The sequence below is a fragment of the Aphis gossypii genome, unplaced genomic scaffold, assembly GCF_020184175.1.
Source record: "Aphis gossypii isolate Hap1 unplaced genomic scaffold, ASM2018417v2 Contig00896, whole genome shotgun sequence".
In the NCBI taxonomy this organism is placed as follows: domain Eukaryota; kingdom Metazoa; phylum Arthropoda; class Insecta; order Hemiptera; family Aphididae; genus Aphis; species Aphis gossypii.
This window is the reverse complement of record NW_026083348.1, coordinates 22,551-41,335: the sequence shown is the minus strand read 5'-3', so window position 1 is coordinate 41,335 and position 18,785 is coordinate 22,551. Positions and strand designations below refer to the sequence as shown.

At 23.4% G+C, this 18,785-nt stretch overlaps 1 long non-coding RNA gene and 1 pseudogene across 1 annotated transcript; one reads left to right on the top strand and one right to left on the bottom strand.

Moving 5' to 3' along the window:
• The first annotated feature begins 2,493 nt into the window (after positions 1-2,493).
• Positions 2,494-9,691, top strand: LOC126555533 (uncharacterized). The gene is made up of 10 exons (XR_007606862.1): positions 2,494-2,654; positions 2,824-2,852; positions 2,919-3,029; positions 3,112-3,156; positions 3,222-3,324; positions 3,405-3,502; positions 3,733-3,916; positions 9,153-9,240; positions 9,294-9,414; positions 9,484-9,691. It is a non-coding gene; the product is annotated as an uncharacterized LOC126555533 (long non-coding RNA).
• A 2,543-nt stretch (positions 9,692-12,234) lies between these two features.
• LOC126555535 (nuclear cap-binding protein subunit 2-like) lies at positions 12,235-17,454 on the bottom strand (annotated as a pseudogene).
• Positions 17,455-18,785: the final 1,331 nt, after the last annotated feature.

The following is an 18,785-nucleotide window of genomic DNA, read 5'->3' as shown; positions in this document are numbered from 1 at the left end:
CATTATATATAAGAAAGCCATATCTGATGGTTTATGACAAAATTTTTTTTTTTATAAATATTTTAATTTTGTGTCCTTATTATTTAAATTTATGTATACTAATGGCGTATGCAAGGAGAGTGGGCTAACGGGCTTAAGCACCTCTCCCTACGGACTGAATTATTATTTTTTGTATTATTATGCTTAATATACGTAAAAATGGGAAAGTATCATTAATCCCATGACAACAGAGTAATTATTTATTTCCCCTCCCTCACATAAAAAACTTGCATGCACCACATTGCATTATAAAACATCGTAGGTCTTTTAAATTAACAAGTTGACATCGATGGTTAGGTTAGGTTAGGTTATGCAATATCAATGTGTATATAGGTACCTATACTAGCTTTAGGACCGGACGAAGAACGTTAACTATACGATGAGCAGCCCAATATGTGACAGGTATTATTACATTAAATTTAACGGGAACGAAAATATAAAACGCAAACAAATAACTCAACTTAATGGCGACTACCTAGTATTTTATTATTAAAATCATTTATAACGCGTTTTACCCATTATATTTAAGAAGACGCTATACTCGCATGTGTTATCTTTGTCTTATTCAGGCGTAACATAGTTAAAAACTGTTTTACGTGAGACAACTTTACTCCTTCGATATTTAAAAATACATTAGGTATATATCATATTATTTAATAAGCATTGTTGTTTTAGTCTCATATGGACCCTTTATTACGAATACAGATATATTTTATAATAAATAGCTCTTGGTACATAATATGTACCCTGCTTATTCGAAAATATATATATATGTAATATAATGTATAATATAATATATTTCATGTAGTGTCTAAGTATTATGTTCATACTGTAGTTCAGCATACACTGACTATACATTTTTATAATACTATAGCAACTAATATGTCTTGTGTAGTATAGTCGGTATACAAAGTTAGTCGTTGATTTATATTACGCCTTATAACACTATTGTACATCGTTTAATTATACTTATTAGTTATTATTATATTATATATTATGTCCGATCTGATTATTATTTACCATCAGATTCTGTATATCTGTGTACTTCAACATAATAAAAAAAAATGTATTGAAACATAAGTAGGTACACAGTAAAAAATTAATTAAGCTTGTAACTTTCATCGCCCGTCTAGATGCCCCATCGGCCCCTAGGGTGCGATATTACCCACTTCGGTTAAACGCTGGGTTATACGTTTCACATTTCTTTAACCGTTGTATTTTGTTTCTAAAATATATGCAATGAGTTTTTGTCAATGACAGATAATGAAAATAATATACGATCTCGTTATTATCTTATTTGTTTTTTTTTTTATTTATTACTTTATTATTATAAATATTACTAATAAAAAATCATACATACAAAAAAAAAAATTAGCCTGAAAATACACAACTATACACAAAAAATTACAGTTTGAATTTGAATAGAAATAGAAATAGTTGTTTTCTTGTTTAATGAAAACTGAACATCATAGTTGGTTACCTATTTTTAATATTATTTTAATTAACGTTAAGTGAATCTAAAGTTACGAAATGGAACGTAATCAATAATTATATTGTATCATATTATCGTATTGCTATAAATGTAATATTTAATAATAATACCTATTCATTTACCAATTTCGTAAATATTATAATTAAAATTATTCACTTGTGTTCTTTCTTAATAGCTATTAGCATGTCTAACGTATAGTACGTACTGTCTTAAGCTATAACTTTTTTGTTTCGTACTTATTTTGTTAAACATTTAAAAACTACTCATACTTTCTTAGTACGCCATAGAAAAATTTTTCGAAGCTTTCGAAATAACGGAAGTCATATACAATAGCTATTTATTATAGCTATGGAAATAACTAATAAGTAGGTATTCAGAAAGCAAAAAAAACCATCGTTCAATATTATCAACAAATAAATGTCTCGATTTTGGAAAAAAGGTGAAATTGCGTTATCCTCAAGTTTTATATAATAATGTTGCAAGTATTTTTTTTTTAGAAATTTAATTTTGGTTTTTTTTTTGTAGTTTTTGTACAATGTAGAGTCATTTTTCTCAAATTTTAAATTTTAAAGAAAATTTGTATAACATCAAAAAAAATAATTTTATTTTTATTATTGTGGGGTTTGTAGTGTTATACATTGATAAAATAAGTCACACGCCTATCGTAGATGCTTATCGAACGTTACGCTTATCGAATATTGAGAATATTTTTAATACAATTTTTTTTATTTATTTTATTATATTATATTATTTTACTTTTTAATTTATTTTTAATAATTGTATGCTTTAAATCTAAATGTACATACTATTGTCTATTGTTTATTTATATTATTTTATTAATATTATAATTCATATTATTTTAAATTACAATAATATTAGGTACACCCATATCAATAATAACAATTATTATTTATAAATACATTTTTTTCACTTATTTTATTAGACTTATTAGATAATTTTTAAGTATACATTTTTTGAAGTTTTTAGGGCATTTTTGCATTTTTTTTAGGGCATTTTTGTGTGTTTTTTAGGTCATCAACATCCTAACTCTACTGATCATTATATCTTAAATAATGGTTCTGCTAAATGTAAATTTGCTATATTGTACTTATAAGACAGATGGGTGAGTGTCATTTAGTGATTACACTACTTTTACTTGTTTTATTAGGCATATTTAAATATAATTATGTTTATTTATTTTTTATATCATTTGAAAATAATATTTAATTAATTTATATATTTTTAATAATCGATAATATATTTATTAAAAAAATTTAAAATTCAATTTTCAGATTAAAATAGTTGAAGAAGAAGAGAAAATGTAAGTTTGAAATAATATGTTTGACTTGTAAAATTTTATTTTTTAATTTTTTATATTGTTTTATAGAATACTGGAAGATCGGGTTGGCAGACGGTTATCAACCATTAAAATGAATGATTATAAGATGTTGAATTCATATGAATTCATTAATGATATTCTTATAGACTTTTATTTAAAGTAAGTGATTTCAATTCAAATTTTATAAATAATAGTTATGCGTTATACCTATTATGAAAAATAATGTTTTTTTGTACTATAGTAATTGGTATACTAAAAAATTAAGTTAGGAAGATAGAGAACGAACGTATGTATTTAGTACACACTTTTATACTACTCTGACAAAATCATTTAATGCCTCTCATTATCCAGCACACTACACAGCATCACAGATAAGACACGGAAAAGTAAGAAAATGGACGAAAAATGTAGACATATTCCAGAAAGATTTTGTTTTTATACCTGTGAATGAAAAGTAAGAATTAGGTAACATAACTTTAATCATCTGTTTTAAATAAAACTTAAAATTATTATCAAATTAATTATTATTTTTAGTAAACATTGGTTTTTAGCGGTAATTTGTTTTCCGTACCTATCAGGTAAAGTTAATATGAGAGATGGAACTCCAGTAAATGAACCTTATGATGATGCTGGTAAATATTTACAATTTAAATATATTATAATTTTTTATATTTCATTTTACAATTATGAAATTAAATAAATCCTCTTAAAAGCATGATGTGAAATGTATACAAAAACTCTGAGTTTTATAGTATTCGTTTAGTTTTAAATATTTATGTGTTGATTAGTATGAGTATATACTTCTATTACAATATTTTAATCCGAGGTGATTGACAAATAATGTGTACTAAATAAATTATAGGTGGATATCCATGGCCACGCATTACATATTCTGCTGTTCGTGATCGTAGTGAAGCTGACTCTAATGATGAAGATCTTTGTTTGTTTGATATGGCATCAAGAGTAAGAATTTTTTTACTAATAATCCAACGCAAAGCGCCCTAGGGGAAGACCTCGGCAACGATGGCGGAATAGAGTCAATGCAGGTATATAAGAGTGGCGGACAGAGCAGTAAACTTCGAGACTGCTATTGACCGTGACAGGTGGAGGGGCTTAGTAAAAACTGTAAAAGACCTTAATGGCCCAAAAAGCAAAAAAAAAAAAAGTAATAATAAAAATTCTCTAATATATTTTTTTAATTAAAACTTAAATCATACCTTATTTACTACTAAATTCATACAAAGAAAAGTGTTTATACATTTTGTTTAATCAAAATTATTTAATATTACTAAATTGACCATAGTGTATAAATTATATTAAAAAACACTATTTTAAAATTAAAAAATTAAGACTACACTAATTCCATTTGTAAATTTTAAAATTTAAATAACATGCATAATGATTATTTTTATAGTTTAAAAATACTACAAAAATCATCCATACAATACTTAGTGAATAGAATTATATATAATACAACAAAACTTTTATTTTAACATATTACACTACTAAAACATTAAATATTATTAGTGAAAATATTGTACATATTTAAAAACATTTGCTTTTGCTACATAATTATACTATGATAATTTACTTGTTAAAACAATTATGTATTAATAATGATAAGTTTATTTTTTCAGACTTATAAAACTAGGTTTAAAAATTATTTTAGTAAAAAACAAAATAAAAGTAAATGTTTGTTATAATAAAAAAAAATTGACATGAAATCTGATGTATTTTTTTTTTTTTAGATTAAATTAAATAAATCATTTATATTTATTTAGTTTACAACACTTTGTCTTTATTTCTAAAGTTATACCTAATAGACAAAAAAACCTTTATTTTATAGTTGTACATTTTCTCATCTCCACAGTTTTAAAATGTTATAAGTTCTATAGAATTTTGGAGTAGGTGAATGTATTTTAATTAGTCTAATAATACAGTCATCACAATCATCATTAGTTTTTAAAACGGCAATTTGTAATAAATTGATTTTCAATGGATCCGGGATCCTTATTTTTATCCAATAACGTCGTCTTACTAATTCAATTAATTTATATTCTTCCAAGTCATTAAAATTGCTACCTGTGCGAATTGATATGATACTTGGTGTATAGCATTTATCAAGTGCATAGTCAACATATATATATACATGACTTATAACAGTTTCATTTCTAAACTGAATATTAATTAAATGTGGAAATGTGCCACATGATTTCCAGTATGTATTTTTATTGTTACCTGATAATAGGCGCACGCCATGACCTAAAAAAAAACAAAATAATGATTTTAGTTTTTAATGTATCTAGTTAATTTATTTAAATTTGAGGTTCTCAAACTTTTTTTTGCGTACCACTTAGCTATATTATCAATCAGTCGCGTACCACTAATGACTAATTACAGAAGGATCCAAATTGTACAATAAAATACTTTACTTTTTAATTAAATACATTTATTTTAAATAATAAGGCAGTACAATATTACAATGTAATTATTTTTATTTTATTGGTTTTTTAGATAAAGTATAAATTTAATAATAAATCTTCAGTGAGGTCAGAATCAAATATTTATTTTTAATATTTCGTTCTACCACCATACGGCCTTTTGAGTACCACTAGTGGAACGTGTACCACAGTTTGAGAAGCACTGATTTAAATATAAATATATATAAACCAATTATTGATGTTGTGCAACACTCACTATTATTATTTTGAAAAACCATAGATTTAAAATGTTTAAACATTATTCAATTTCTCTAATGCTATTAATACTTTTAATTTATATGTTCCTAAATATAATATTGCAAGCAAAAAAATTTTACAAATTGGATTTTTTATTAACTTATTAACCTGTAGTCATTAGTGCATCATTTCATACATATACATATTCTGTAGCAATAAGAAAAATACATAAAACTCAAACCAAAATTAGTGATATTATTATTTTTAATACGAGTATCATAATAGAAGTTGTAAAGTAAAATAAAATTAAAAAATTAAGATTTATCTGTCAATAATGCATGTAATATCAGTCTTATAAACATGGCTAATTTTTATTCAGTAAAATTAATTTTGTGTATTTAGCTTAAATATTAAAGTGAAATGATCAATTATCAATCTTAAGGGTAAGAATCTTATTTTTTTCTCTCGTAGTTTTTAATTATATTTTATTTTTTAAGTGAATTATGAGTAAATTACATATTATTATTTACAAATTCTCATAATTCAATTTAAAATTTAAACATTCTAAAAAACTGACTATAGAATATAGATAATGTTCTTATCTTTGATAATAGATATATAATCATTACTTTTACTTATGCTTGCACATTGTAGATTGAAAACATAGTATGTAGTATAGACCAAGAAAACAGTTTTGTAGATTAGCTCTAATGGATACAGTGCCGTAACTAAAAGGGATGCTAGAGGTGCAAAAAACCCCCAAGCCCCAAATTTATTCATAATAATAGGACTGTGAGCTGTGTCTTAAACTATTTGGAATTTTTTTTATAAAATATTATTGTGGTTATAAGTTATTATATACCTAGTACCTACATCTTATCAGAATGAATATTTTTTTAATTTTAGGAGCATTATTATTCAATAATGCTAATATAATAATAACAATTTTGTATAAAGTGTATTTAGAAATTAAATAATTTATGTAATTTATATTGATTATTAGATTAAAAGGAAAAGAATTACTTGAAAGAACAGAAACTAATCCATAGCTAAAAAAAAAAAATTATTTAATATCTAATATTTTCCAATATCTTTTATTTTTATTTTATATTAAAAGAACCTTAATAATAAAATCTAATTAAATACTGCCTTCTTTTCCTACACAATTCCACATATTATTAGACACTATATAAAATTGTTTTAAACGTCAAGAACTGCAAGATTAGAATTAATATTAGTTTATAAAATGTTATTGTAATTATTGAATACAATTTATTAATTATAATTTATTTGAATAAATTATTTATTAAATTCCTATGTTTTATATATTAATATTAAATATTAATTAGCATTAGGACTAATTGACCAGATTTTTCATAAAATAGTATTATATTATTTTATAAAAAATATAAGTTAATAAATACGTTGAAACAATTAAAACCATAATTGTTAATATAGGTAATACAAAAATTCTAAATATAATCATAAAAAAAATATAATTTCAAATTGTAGGGAGCTGAATTAATAAATATCACCAATATTATATTCTTAACCATTATATTTTTAATTTTGTTATGTAGTGACAGCTGATGGTTTATTTCCTTTTTAGTAGTATGAGATAGAAAAATCAATTACTATTTTAGGAACTTCAATTAACTTTGCTCCATCTATGTAAAATAATGTATATAAATACTAACAGAAAGTGCTATTTTTTTAAGAATCTATTAGGTATTTATGTCCTTGACTACATGGGCCCTATAATATTTGCTTGCACCCCCACTAATATACACCAAGTGTTGGCATTGATTGGATATTTATAAAAAATAGCTAATGGAAATGGCTATACCAGTGCATGATATTATTAAAATTTAAATTAAAATTTTGAAACCTATAGCCAAATCAAAAAAGAAAAAAATTAAATTTAAATAACTAATGAATCGCAACTTAGACATTTCAAACTATTTTTGAATAAAAAAAAAATTAAAATTAAATCTGGTTTAAATTCATTGTTTATAGCATCTTATACATCAGTGTGCATAAGTGTAAATGAGTATTTTCAATACTTGAAATTGTAAAAACCAAATATAGATCTATGATAAACCAACAAAAACTATATCATTTGATTTATCTGTTTGTTTAAGAAGATATTTAATTTATAAACAAAGATAAAATTTTTGATATTTTATTATATTCCATCGATAAATTTAAAAAAAGACACGTCTATTTACACCATAATTTTTAACAATAAGTATTATTAGTGTTGATTACTTTTTATTAATAAGGCATTATGGTATATTTTATTTAGGTATACCTACATTTATAATTTTAAAGTAATACGTCATTGGTTTTTAGTTTACACTGATTATGGGCTCATTACAAAATTAGGTATAGCGCAAAGGCCCTAATAATCAAAACTTTACCTGCGGGGGTTCAACCCCCCCCCCCCCGAAATTTTGAAATTAATTTTATACTATATTAAATTACCAATAATATATTATAATAAAATTTTGGACACGATTTTTTTTTAGCTTAATCCTCCGCTCCCTGAAATTAATTTCCAATTATGGCCTTGCCAACAATTATGAGCTAGAATTACAGTGATTGCAAAAGTAAAGCACAACAATAATAATATAATGTAGTATTACTTACCGGGTATCCATGAAGATACTGACCATGTCGCTTTTGAACCCACCTCGCGTTCCTTCCCAGCACGTATATCCTTCATCTGGTCGATCGGACAGTAGATCCGGGGGGGAGACGAATCTTTCTCGCTTTCGTCCTGACTCAACATTTTTGGTCAAACACGTATAGCGTTTTTTTAATCACAAACGAAATCGAAGCACACCAAAGTACCTAAAAAAAATAACAATACACAGTAGACAGTAGATTTTTAGACAATAAGCCAATCACTACGACAAGTTTTATTTTAATACTTACCTAGGTCTTGTTATAATCACTAGTTACTTTTTTATCGCCAATAACACCCACGGATCACACAGATTAATTTTTTAGGCTATATAAATTACTAAGATACCATATGGTTTAAGGTTTGACTATAACCTTACAATATAATATTATTGTTTTGTACGCGTTGGTTTGGCTAAATCACTGCAACTGCGACTGTACTTGAACACTGTGGTTGAACGAATGTATTAAACGTACGATCCTCGGGTAGTTTCGATAGTTTCCAAGGAGGTTCGGACGTACGTGTGTGTTGATAAACATGCACGTACACGGGAACGGTCCAATGGAAACTCACTTTTACGCATTCAAAACGAGATAACCACCAAATCAGTGGAGCCAACTTAGCAAACGTCGTCATCGCGCATCTTACGCACCAAACCTAACATTTTTTAGGTTATATAACATAACTATCGTTTGTGAATTAGTGTAAACCACATGGAAATTAAAGTTATTAATTTATTAGTAATAATTATTAAGTGACAAACCTACGCCGACTTGTTTATTTGTATCGTGGCCGTTAGGTTTATTTTGAATACGTTTTTACTTAATCTAAAAGCTACAAAATGGTATAAAATATTTGTTTATTGCTTTTATTAAATGTAAAATATTGATATCATTTCCATATTGTATTTTATTACAGTTGCACACCATATTGTTGGTCCAACCGGGAATTGATCCGGAAACAAGAATATGTATCAGTTACAATTCTCTTGAAGAATGCATGAATGGTAAAATAATTCCTTTACTTTGTGAATAAAAATTTAATATTTTACTATTTTAGGAATTTGTGGGTTCTATGAAGCATGTCTGATGAACTTAAATCCAACTGTCACAACTTTTACGTATGAAATAATTCAGCTGTTTGATTTTCTTGACAATCTAACACATATTTCATGTCTTGTGTATGTAAAAAATATTATATTACATTCAAGTCATATATTTCCGATTTTATAATTATATATTATGTTTAGGTATCAACCAGATACCATGATGTATGTCCAATTAGACAAACAAATGATAAAAGTGGAGTTATTTATCCAATTGGGATGTCAAACTAATCAACGTCCATAAACATTATGAGTATAATGAAATGTTTAATTATAATATTATGAGGCTGTTTTTTCCATAAGCAATGTACAAGTTATTCTTTGTTATTTGTCAAATATTCCAAATCTCAGAAAAGGAATCTACTTAATAAAATTAATATTTAAATATTTAATTTTATATTTATTTTTTGTGTTTCAATATAAGAAATTGTTGTATGTATTATATGTATCTAAATTCCTCCAAGTTTTTTTTTTTTATTTATTAAAAAAGAAAATATTACAAAATTATTGTTTTCTGATTTTAAAACCTAGTATTTAATATTTTATAAGCAGTGGTTTGTATTTAAAAAGTAATGTCATATAATTAGAGTTATGGATAAACAATAGCATATTATCTCACGGCTATTCCAAATACTATTAAATGATGTACTATGTAGAAGTATGGTTAATTTAAGAGGACGCTTCACCAGCATGGGTTGTCTCCATCTTTCAAAAGTACAACATAGTTAAAACCGTTTCATACAGGTAAGGACCACTCAGGCGAAGTCCAAGTTAATCAACCAAATTTTTTACACTAGAAAGAGATTTTAGATTGCAATATCGTACTTATTTTTGATATCAGAATTACAAAAAAATTTATTCAAGTTTACAAAACACAAAAATAACAGATTTTGAAAAAAACGATAAGAACCTTTTTTTTGTAGTTCTGATTTCAAAAATATAAGAGCGGTGTTGCAGAGTATAAAATATCTTTCTAGTTATACTGATATATAAAATTAAATTAATATATATTATATAGTATTTAATACTATAAAGAAGTTTAAATAATCAAATAGACCAGTAAAATGACAACTCTGTAGAAATTACTGCACCAAATCTTAATTGTGTTTATTTGACATAAAAATGATGATATAAGAAATAGTGAAACACGTTAAGTAGTTAGGGCGATTGATTATAAGTACTGGTTTAAATACTAATTAAGTTTTGTTAATAAAACACTCAATATTGATCTCATACATTTGAAACTTTTACACATTAGATTCATAGTTTCATTTAACATGATAATAACACTATATATATATATGATATACATATATCCAATAGAGATTTTCAAAAAAATAAAAAACCCTTATTTCATATCATAATTATGTGCAGTTTATTGTGCACACACAATTTTAATTTTGAATTGGTAATGATTCATTCAATTTTCATCACACACAGACACCAGTGTTGGACAAAGCTTAATTTGATTAATGATAAACGATACAATAACAATTTTAAGTTATTAACAAGGTTAATAATTTTTATAGTATAGGTATTACTTCAAAGTATATGAATTTAAAGAAAAATATTTTATGTTAAGTAACTTTCCCATTACTGTTATAAGCTAAATAAATAAAATGAACGAAAAATAAAATTACTACAGTAATACCGAGTGAAATTTCAAAAGAAATGATTTACTGAGATTTATAAATTTTTTATATTTGGTACAAATTAAATAAAAATTGAAGACAAATTTCCTTAAAAAAAACTTTAATTATATATAAACTTGAAAAAAATACCGTAGTACAATTACATACCAAAATTCTGTTTTTCACAATCTCGGTTGTTGTAAAAATAAAAATTAACATATATACATATTTTATAATTATATTTAAATGAAAAATTAACAATCACATTAAATGCATATTGATTTATAAAGTTTGTGTCAATATAACTTATTATAACAAACAAAATATATTAAATTTTAGAAACAAAATCAAAAAAAAAAAACCCTTATTTCATATCATAATTATGTGCAGTTTATTGTGCACACACAATTTTAATTTTGAATTGGTAATGATTCATTCAATTTTCATCACACACAGACACCAGTGTTGGACAAAGCTTAATTTGATTAATGATAAACGATACAATAACAATTTTAAGTTATTAACAAGGTTAATAATTTTTATAGTATAGGTATTACTTCAAAGTATATGAATTTAAAGAAAAATATTTTATGTTAAGTAACTTTCCCATTACTGTTATAAGCTAAATAAATAAAATGAACGAAAAATAAAATTACTACAGTAATACCGAGTGAAATTTCAAAAGAAATGATTTACTGAGATTTATAAATTTTTTATATTTGGTACAAATTAAATAAAAATTGAAGACAAATTTCCTTAAAAAAAACTTTAATTATATTTAAACTTGAAAAAAATACCGTAGTACAATTACATACCAAAATTCTGTTTTTCACAATCTCGGTTGTTGTAAAAATAAAAATTAACATATATACATATTTTATAATTATATTTAAATGAAAAATTAACAATCACATTAAATGCATATTGATTTATAAAGTTTGTGTCAATATAACTTATTATAACAAACAAAATATATTAAATTTTAGAAACAAAATCAAAAAAAAAAACAAATTAAATTACTCCTGCTTTAAAAAAAAATATATTTTCAAAGGTCTCAGTAGGAAAACACAAATATAGTTATAATTTTATAAATAATACTTTCTTATTAGATGGTAAATACAAAAAAATATTAAACGACAGAATAAAATATTTATAAAACAAAAATAAACAAATTAAACAAACAATTGAATATAGTTACTGAAAAAAAAAAATAATGCTCCTTATAATAAATCATTTGTCTCTTCTAAGTACCTTAAGTGTGAATTTATCTGAAAAATTGTTAAAGATTGATTATTTATTGGAATATACTAGATATTGTGGAATTTTTCATAAAAGTGTATGCCACTAAGATTTTCTACTATACTAATTTGTAAATAAATATCATCATATACTCATTAATTCATAAACGAAATGGCAAATAAAGCAAATTGTAGTTTCAATTATTTTTAATAAATCAACTTGAAGTTCATTTTTTTTTTTTTTTTTTTTTTTTTATTGTAAAATAAAAACATTATATTTAAATAAAAATATTAATCAAAGTTGTAAATGTTTAATTACTCATAACTTAATTTTAAATTAAATAATACTATTAATACATTAAACTATTTTATCAAACTATGTAAACAAAATTTTAAAATATATTATAAAATTATTATTTACTATTTTATAAAGGTTTATCATAAAGATAATTATATATTATTGCAGATACAATAAATACAAATTAAATTAAATATTGCATATTGTATAGGTATTAAGTATATTTATGTCAGCCCTAGCCAGTTAAGCTTTTTAAATTGACTCACAAAACGTAATGTTTTAGTTTTGAACTTCAAAGAATCCTATAGAATCCAAGTTATATAAAATTTAATAAAAAAAAAAATAATAGAATGATAAATAAGACATTTGAAGAAAGTTATTTTAACAAATCAAAGTAATATGAACAATTCATCTTTCATTTTAACAAAGGATACTTGGTTTAATAATTATAACTAGAGAGCGGATTTCTAGGCAATTGCATAGAATTATATTCCTTTTTACTTTTTCGGAGTTTTGTCAGTTATCTTCAAGAGTCATAACAATTTGAATCTAATGGTGAATTTTTTTTCACATTTCAGCATATTTTTACAAAATTCGAAATGTATTGGATATTAAAACAAAAATTTAAAAAAAATTGTATAAAATCACATTTTGTCAAGCAGAAATATCAAAAATAATTTTTTTGTCATTAAATAATAACTAGAGCGCGGATTTATATGCAATTGCTTATTATTTTCTTTTTCACATTTTTAGACTTTTTTCAGTTATCTTTACAAATCATAATAATTTGAATCTAATAGTAAAATTGTAGTTGTATATTTCTGTATATTTTTCCAAAATTTGAAATAAATTGCATATTAAAATGAAAACTTTTTTTTACTTAGTTTATTTAAGTAATTAATTATTGTATGCTGTTTAATTTGTGAATTTTATACAAATGAAAAAAAAAATTTTTCTTGCATATTTTTATGATTTTTACTTCATATTATATGACATATTTTGATACTTTTTAGTGCATAACAATTTGTGCTCTAATTATAACTATAAATGTTAAACTTATTAAAAATAAAATCCAAAAAAAGGTAATAATACTAAATCAATAAATATAAATTATTAACTAATAAAGACCAATAATTGAATGCAGTTTAAAACAATCATATTATTAAGAATATTTTATTAAAAAAACATTTAATACTAGTAGATGCCAAACTTACAAAGTAATTTATAGTTAAAAATGCAAATATTTTGTTAAGTATTAAAAATTGTACAATGTACATACTCAATGAAGCAAAATCCACCAGGAGTTAATTTATGTTTATCTAATCCCATGATAATTGTTTTTATTTTTCCTGCCTTTGAAAATAGTTTATGGATATCTTCTTCAGTTGAAAGCAAATTTAAATGTCCAACATACACAGTAGTTGATTCTCCGGGTTTTTTTGAATATTCTATGCGAGTACCCTACAATTGAAATATAATTAATGGGCAATATTATTTAATTAAAAAAAATTAATCAAATTTTTGTGTTTGAAGTACATTAGCTCTTTCAGTAATCAACAAGAATCTATAGAAATAGACTAAGCAAATTATACATTTTAATAATAAAACACAATTAATTACACAATTATTACAACAAATTTATATTTACAAAGTATAAATAATCATAATTTGTTAGTCCTGAAATATATTTTTACAAATCATACTAAAAATGAATAACTTGTTTTCAAATAAGAATAGTATCTTTATAGCTCCATTAATATATAAGTATAATATTTGTAGATACATACCTGAAATTTATGATCAAAATATTGTCGACCGACATAGTTCAAATTACGTTTAGCAGGTGATATATATAACTTGGTAAGTGTCTCTTTAATTTCCAAATTAAGTGCATCATTAATGTTCACCTTAAAGAACAAGATCGTTACAAAGTTTTTTATTATTTATTAAACAAAATATTAAAATTAAAAAATTTTACTAATTCTTTTTCAGTTTATCAAATTAATATTTTTTAAAATAAAATATATTTGCTCCATTCTCCATTAATAATTCATTATAATATCATAAACATTTTGATCTAATATTCAAGTATTATAAAAGAAAATTCCTAATAAAGCTAATACTGTAATACAAAGTGTATTAATACATTTTTTTCAAATTCTTCAAATTAGGTAATTAAAAAAAAAATAAATATACTTAACATAAACTACTCCCCTAAAAAGTGTCTGTACATTAGAATTAAATATTTAATAAAACTATCAAACAATATATTTAAAAATAATAAATGTGTTAAAAGGTATATACATTTGAGACACTTTTTAAGATGACTTTTTTAAATTCTAAACGAAGTGATGATTTTATAAAGATAAGCATAACTTGTCGAAATAATTCTTCAATTTCAAACTTTGGGGATGATTTTCGATCGCAAAGAGAATATTCTTGGTGCATTATAGATGTAAAAAGTAAACATTTTCTAACAGTTTTCAAAAAATTGAAAAAAAAAATGACGGAAAAACCAATTTTTGACAAAATCTATTTTTTATAAGGTTGTAACTTAAAAACTAGTCACTGTAAATACTTGAAATTTTCACCAAATTATATTAGTGGTATCTAAATACAGTTAAATTTTCAAAATGTTTTGGCTTTTTGAGTTATTTATAGAAAACTAAAATGTTCGATTTTTCTAGGTATTTTTTTTTTTTTTTTGAATTGTCGATAAAAAAATGTTGGTTGCTCAAAAAAATAATACAAGGAACCTTATGAGTTGTTCTTATTGAAGTTAAAAAAAAATCATAAATCATTGGTCACAATTTTTTTTATAAGCGTTTATAATTCAAATTTTTACAATATGTAAAATATTTATTATACGTCAAAATCACGAAAATGTACAAGTAATTTTGTAGGTAGTTGAAAAATGATAAAAACTTTTGTCTCTCTATCTAACGTTAAAAAATTTAAAACTAAATTTTTTATAAGTTTTCCTTCAAATAGCTTTAGAGAAAACTCAAAACATCATTATAGGAAAAGTGTTAAGTGCATTTGAATTTTAAATTTTTACAAAATCGAGTAACGATAACGATTTATCTCCAAACGAATTTAAATATATGTTATAGGTAATTCAAAAAGTATAAGTCGTAGATACTTGAAAATTCAACCAGTTATTTAGATTGACATTTTCTTCACATTATAAAATTTTAAAAATAATTCGCTTATTTCAATGCTATTTATAGACATTTAAAATATTTTTTATTTTTTTATAAATATCGATAAAATTTTTTTGCTGGGTCAAAATACTTGTAAATTTAGTATAAAGTTCCTCATAAGTTAGTCTTATAATGATTCAAAAATTATAAGAATACATAGGCAAAAATTTTTTTTTTGGCATTTGAAATTCAAATATTGACGAAAATTCGTCAAAATCATGAATATTTGTAAATTATTTTGTAGATATAATTCATGAAAATTTTTGTAAATGTAGCTAAGAGTTGAAAATGTAATATAAAATTTTCCATAAGTTTGGTTTACAATAATTATAAAAGAATTTATATTCTGGTGGATTCGATCCATAAAAACATAAACCACCATTTTCACCCCTTACTGGAAATTATATCATAATATGCTAATAAATCATCTACATTCAGAATCGTTTTTTGTATATACATTTAATACAATGGTACCTCTTTTGGATTCAAATTTAATATATCCATTATAATGATTTATTATACAGCACAGCATTACTAGCTTGAACACTCTTTAATTTTAATTTTTTTTTTTGACCCAAGTATTATGAGGTACCTAACAAAAGTATAAAAAAATAACATCAAATACAATTTAATTAAACATAAAATAAGATTGTAATACACCACTAAATATTTAACTATCTAATGTTATCATTTTATTTATTTTATAATTATTACGTGCAAAAGTCTAAATATACAAAGGCATATTATATTATATTATTTAAAGGTATGTACATTGTACATAGCAACATTTAAGTGGAAATGTATTAAAATAAAATAATCAATTTAAAATAGGAATGACGAATCCTTTTATTGATGCTTTATCAATTATCATCATCCCAGTCCCAGTGAGAGGTTTGTTTCTCAAGTAATTAGTTGAGCAGAGTGGAACATCAAAACAAGAAATATTGTGGGTGTTTCGAATTAGTATCTTTAAAGTAAGAGGATGTGATAGTTTGAATTCCCGGGCTATTCTTTTAAAAAATAAAACCTAAAACCTTAAACACTTTACGTGAGATTTTGTCAATGTGAAACCAAGAATAAAGAGATGTAATTATTTTAATGTTTATTTATATTTCAAGTGCTTAAATTGTGAAAAAGATATCACTAAAAATAAAAAAAATTTCACAGTATTCTTATAAATATTTTTGATTAATAACTATTTCACACAGTTGTTAGGAATAAACAGCACATTTTAAATGTGTACATCTAATACCATCAACTGGTAAACTGGTAACTAATCTTTTTTTATATACCATAATGTTCTAAGTCAATTTTCATGTGTGAAACCTAAAGAATCCTTTTTAATAATAATATTATATGAATAGGTTCCAGTTTTGAAATATTAATACCTAAATAATACTATGTTATTTGTCAAATTTAAAAATGTATAACATATTTTACTTATTAATATGCTAAATGTTTATAATGGGTCATACTATTTTAATTAAAATATACAATGTTTATACTGGACACACAATTAATATTCATTTAGTATCTACTCATATTTAAAATATTAAAAACAAGTAAAAATTGAATTATCATTACTAGTGAATAAATATAATTTTCATGCCTTTGAATTATTATTCACATAATTGGAAATATTATTGCTTAGTGAATACTTAGTTTCCACTAATTCATTTCGCAAATGGGGGGGGGGGTCTATAAACTGCACACCACCGTATGGATTCATTACAATTGGAAGGCATATTATTGACAAATTATAACACAATAAAATACAAATATCTCAAAAATTAGGTTTATTAGTAGTTAAAAAACAAAATAATTAGTTTAACTTGTGAAAACGAAAATAAATATATTAGAAAATCACTAGTAACGGATAATAGTAATAACTTGGCCATTTAGGTACCTTTTTATTAGATACCATTTTTTTTTTTCTAATTTTACTGTATTACCAAAAACATTAGTGCTATATAGTGTGTTACTAATATACAATTAATATGCATTATTTGGAAGACTTCAATTAATTTTCTACCAAAATATCAAATATTTTTAAGTAATTTAAAAATAAAATCATATGATTGTCCTAATTGTCATATTTTAATACAGGTACTTGTACAAATTAGTCTATGTAGATTGGAAATTATAATATCAATGCAAAGCAAAACTGATAAATACATAATGAAGCGTTTTTTTAGTTACAAGTTCTGAAAATAATAAAAAATTGATTCAAGAAGCAATTGAAGATCCTCCACTAAAAATGTTGTTATTATTATTTATTAAGATATTTGTTATTTTACATTAAATTAATACAAATTACAAAATTAACAAAAGTGATTTAACTAATTTTCATTTGTTTTTATTTATTAATTATTATGTAAGTACCTAGTACCCAATTAAAATATACTTAAATTTAAAAATTTGAAATAATTTGCTTTATAAAGTATGGATATTCACAGATAGAATGTCATACAGTAAATACTTAAATTATAATTTAACTTTTGTCTATTGACTTTTGATAATTATAATTTAAATTTAAGTGATAATTATTATTTTTATATTAAAGCATAAATAATATTAATATTTAATTTAAAAATGTGATTTACTTATTTTGTATAATATGTTAATCCATTAACATATAATAATATTTTTTACACACAAAAAAAACACTATATTGTTAGGTCAGATTATGATACACTTGTTTTAAAATTATTAAAAAAAATTTATCTTTTTTTTATCTAGATAAAAAAGTATCTAGGTATCTTTATCTTTATCTGGATGAATATGAGTTTAGTCATCTTTCATCTCTACTTAGATACTTTTGAGTTGCATCATCTTTATCTTTATCTAGATAAAAAAATACTCATCTAATCCGAACACTGGTGAGAATCAAAGATGTTTAAGCAGGTACCCATGATTTATATATAAATGAACCTTCAACCACTGGTCAATAGTAAAGACACCGAAAAAATCATTATCCAAACGCACTATGAGTAGCAGTCTCAAACAATCATCAAAACTTAGAAAATCATCTACTACTACTATCTCTAATATATTTTGAATTTGTCTTCATTTATTT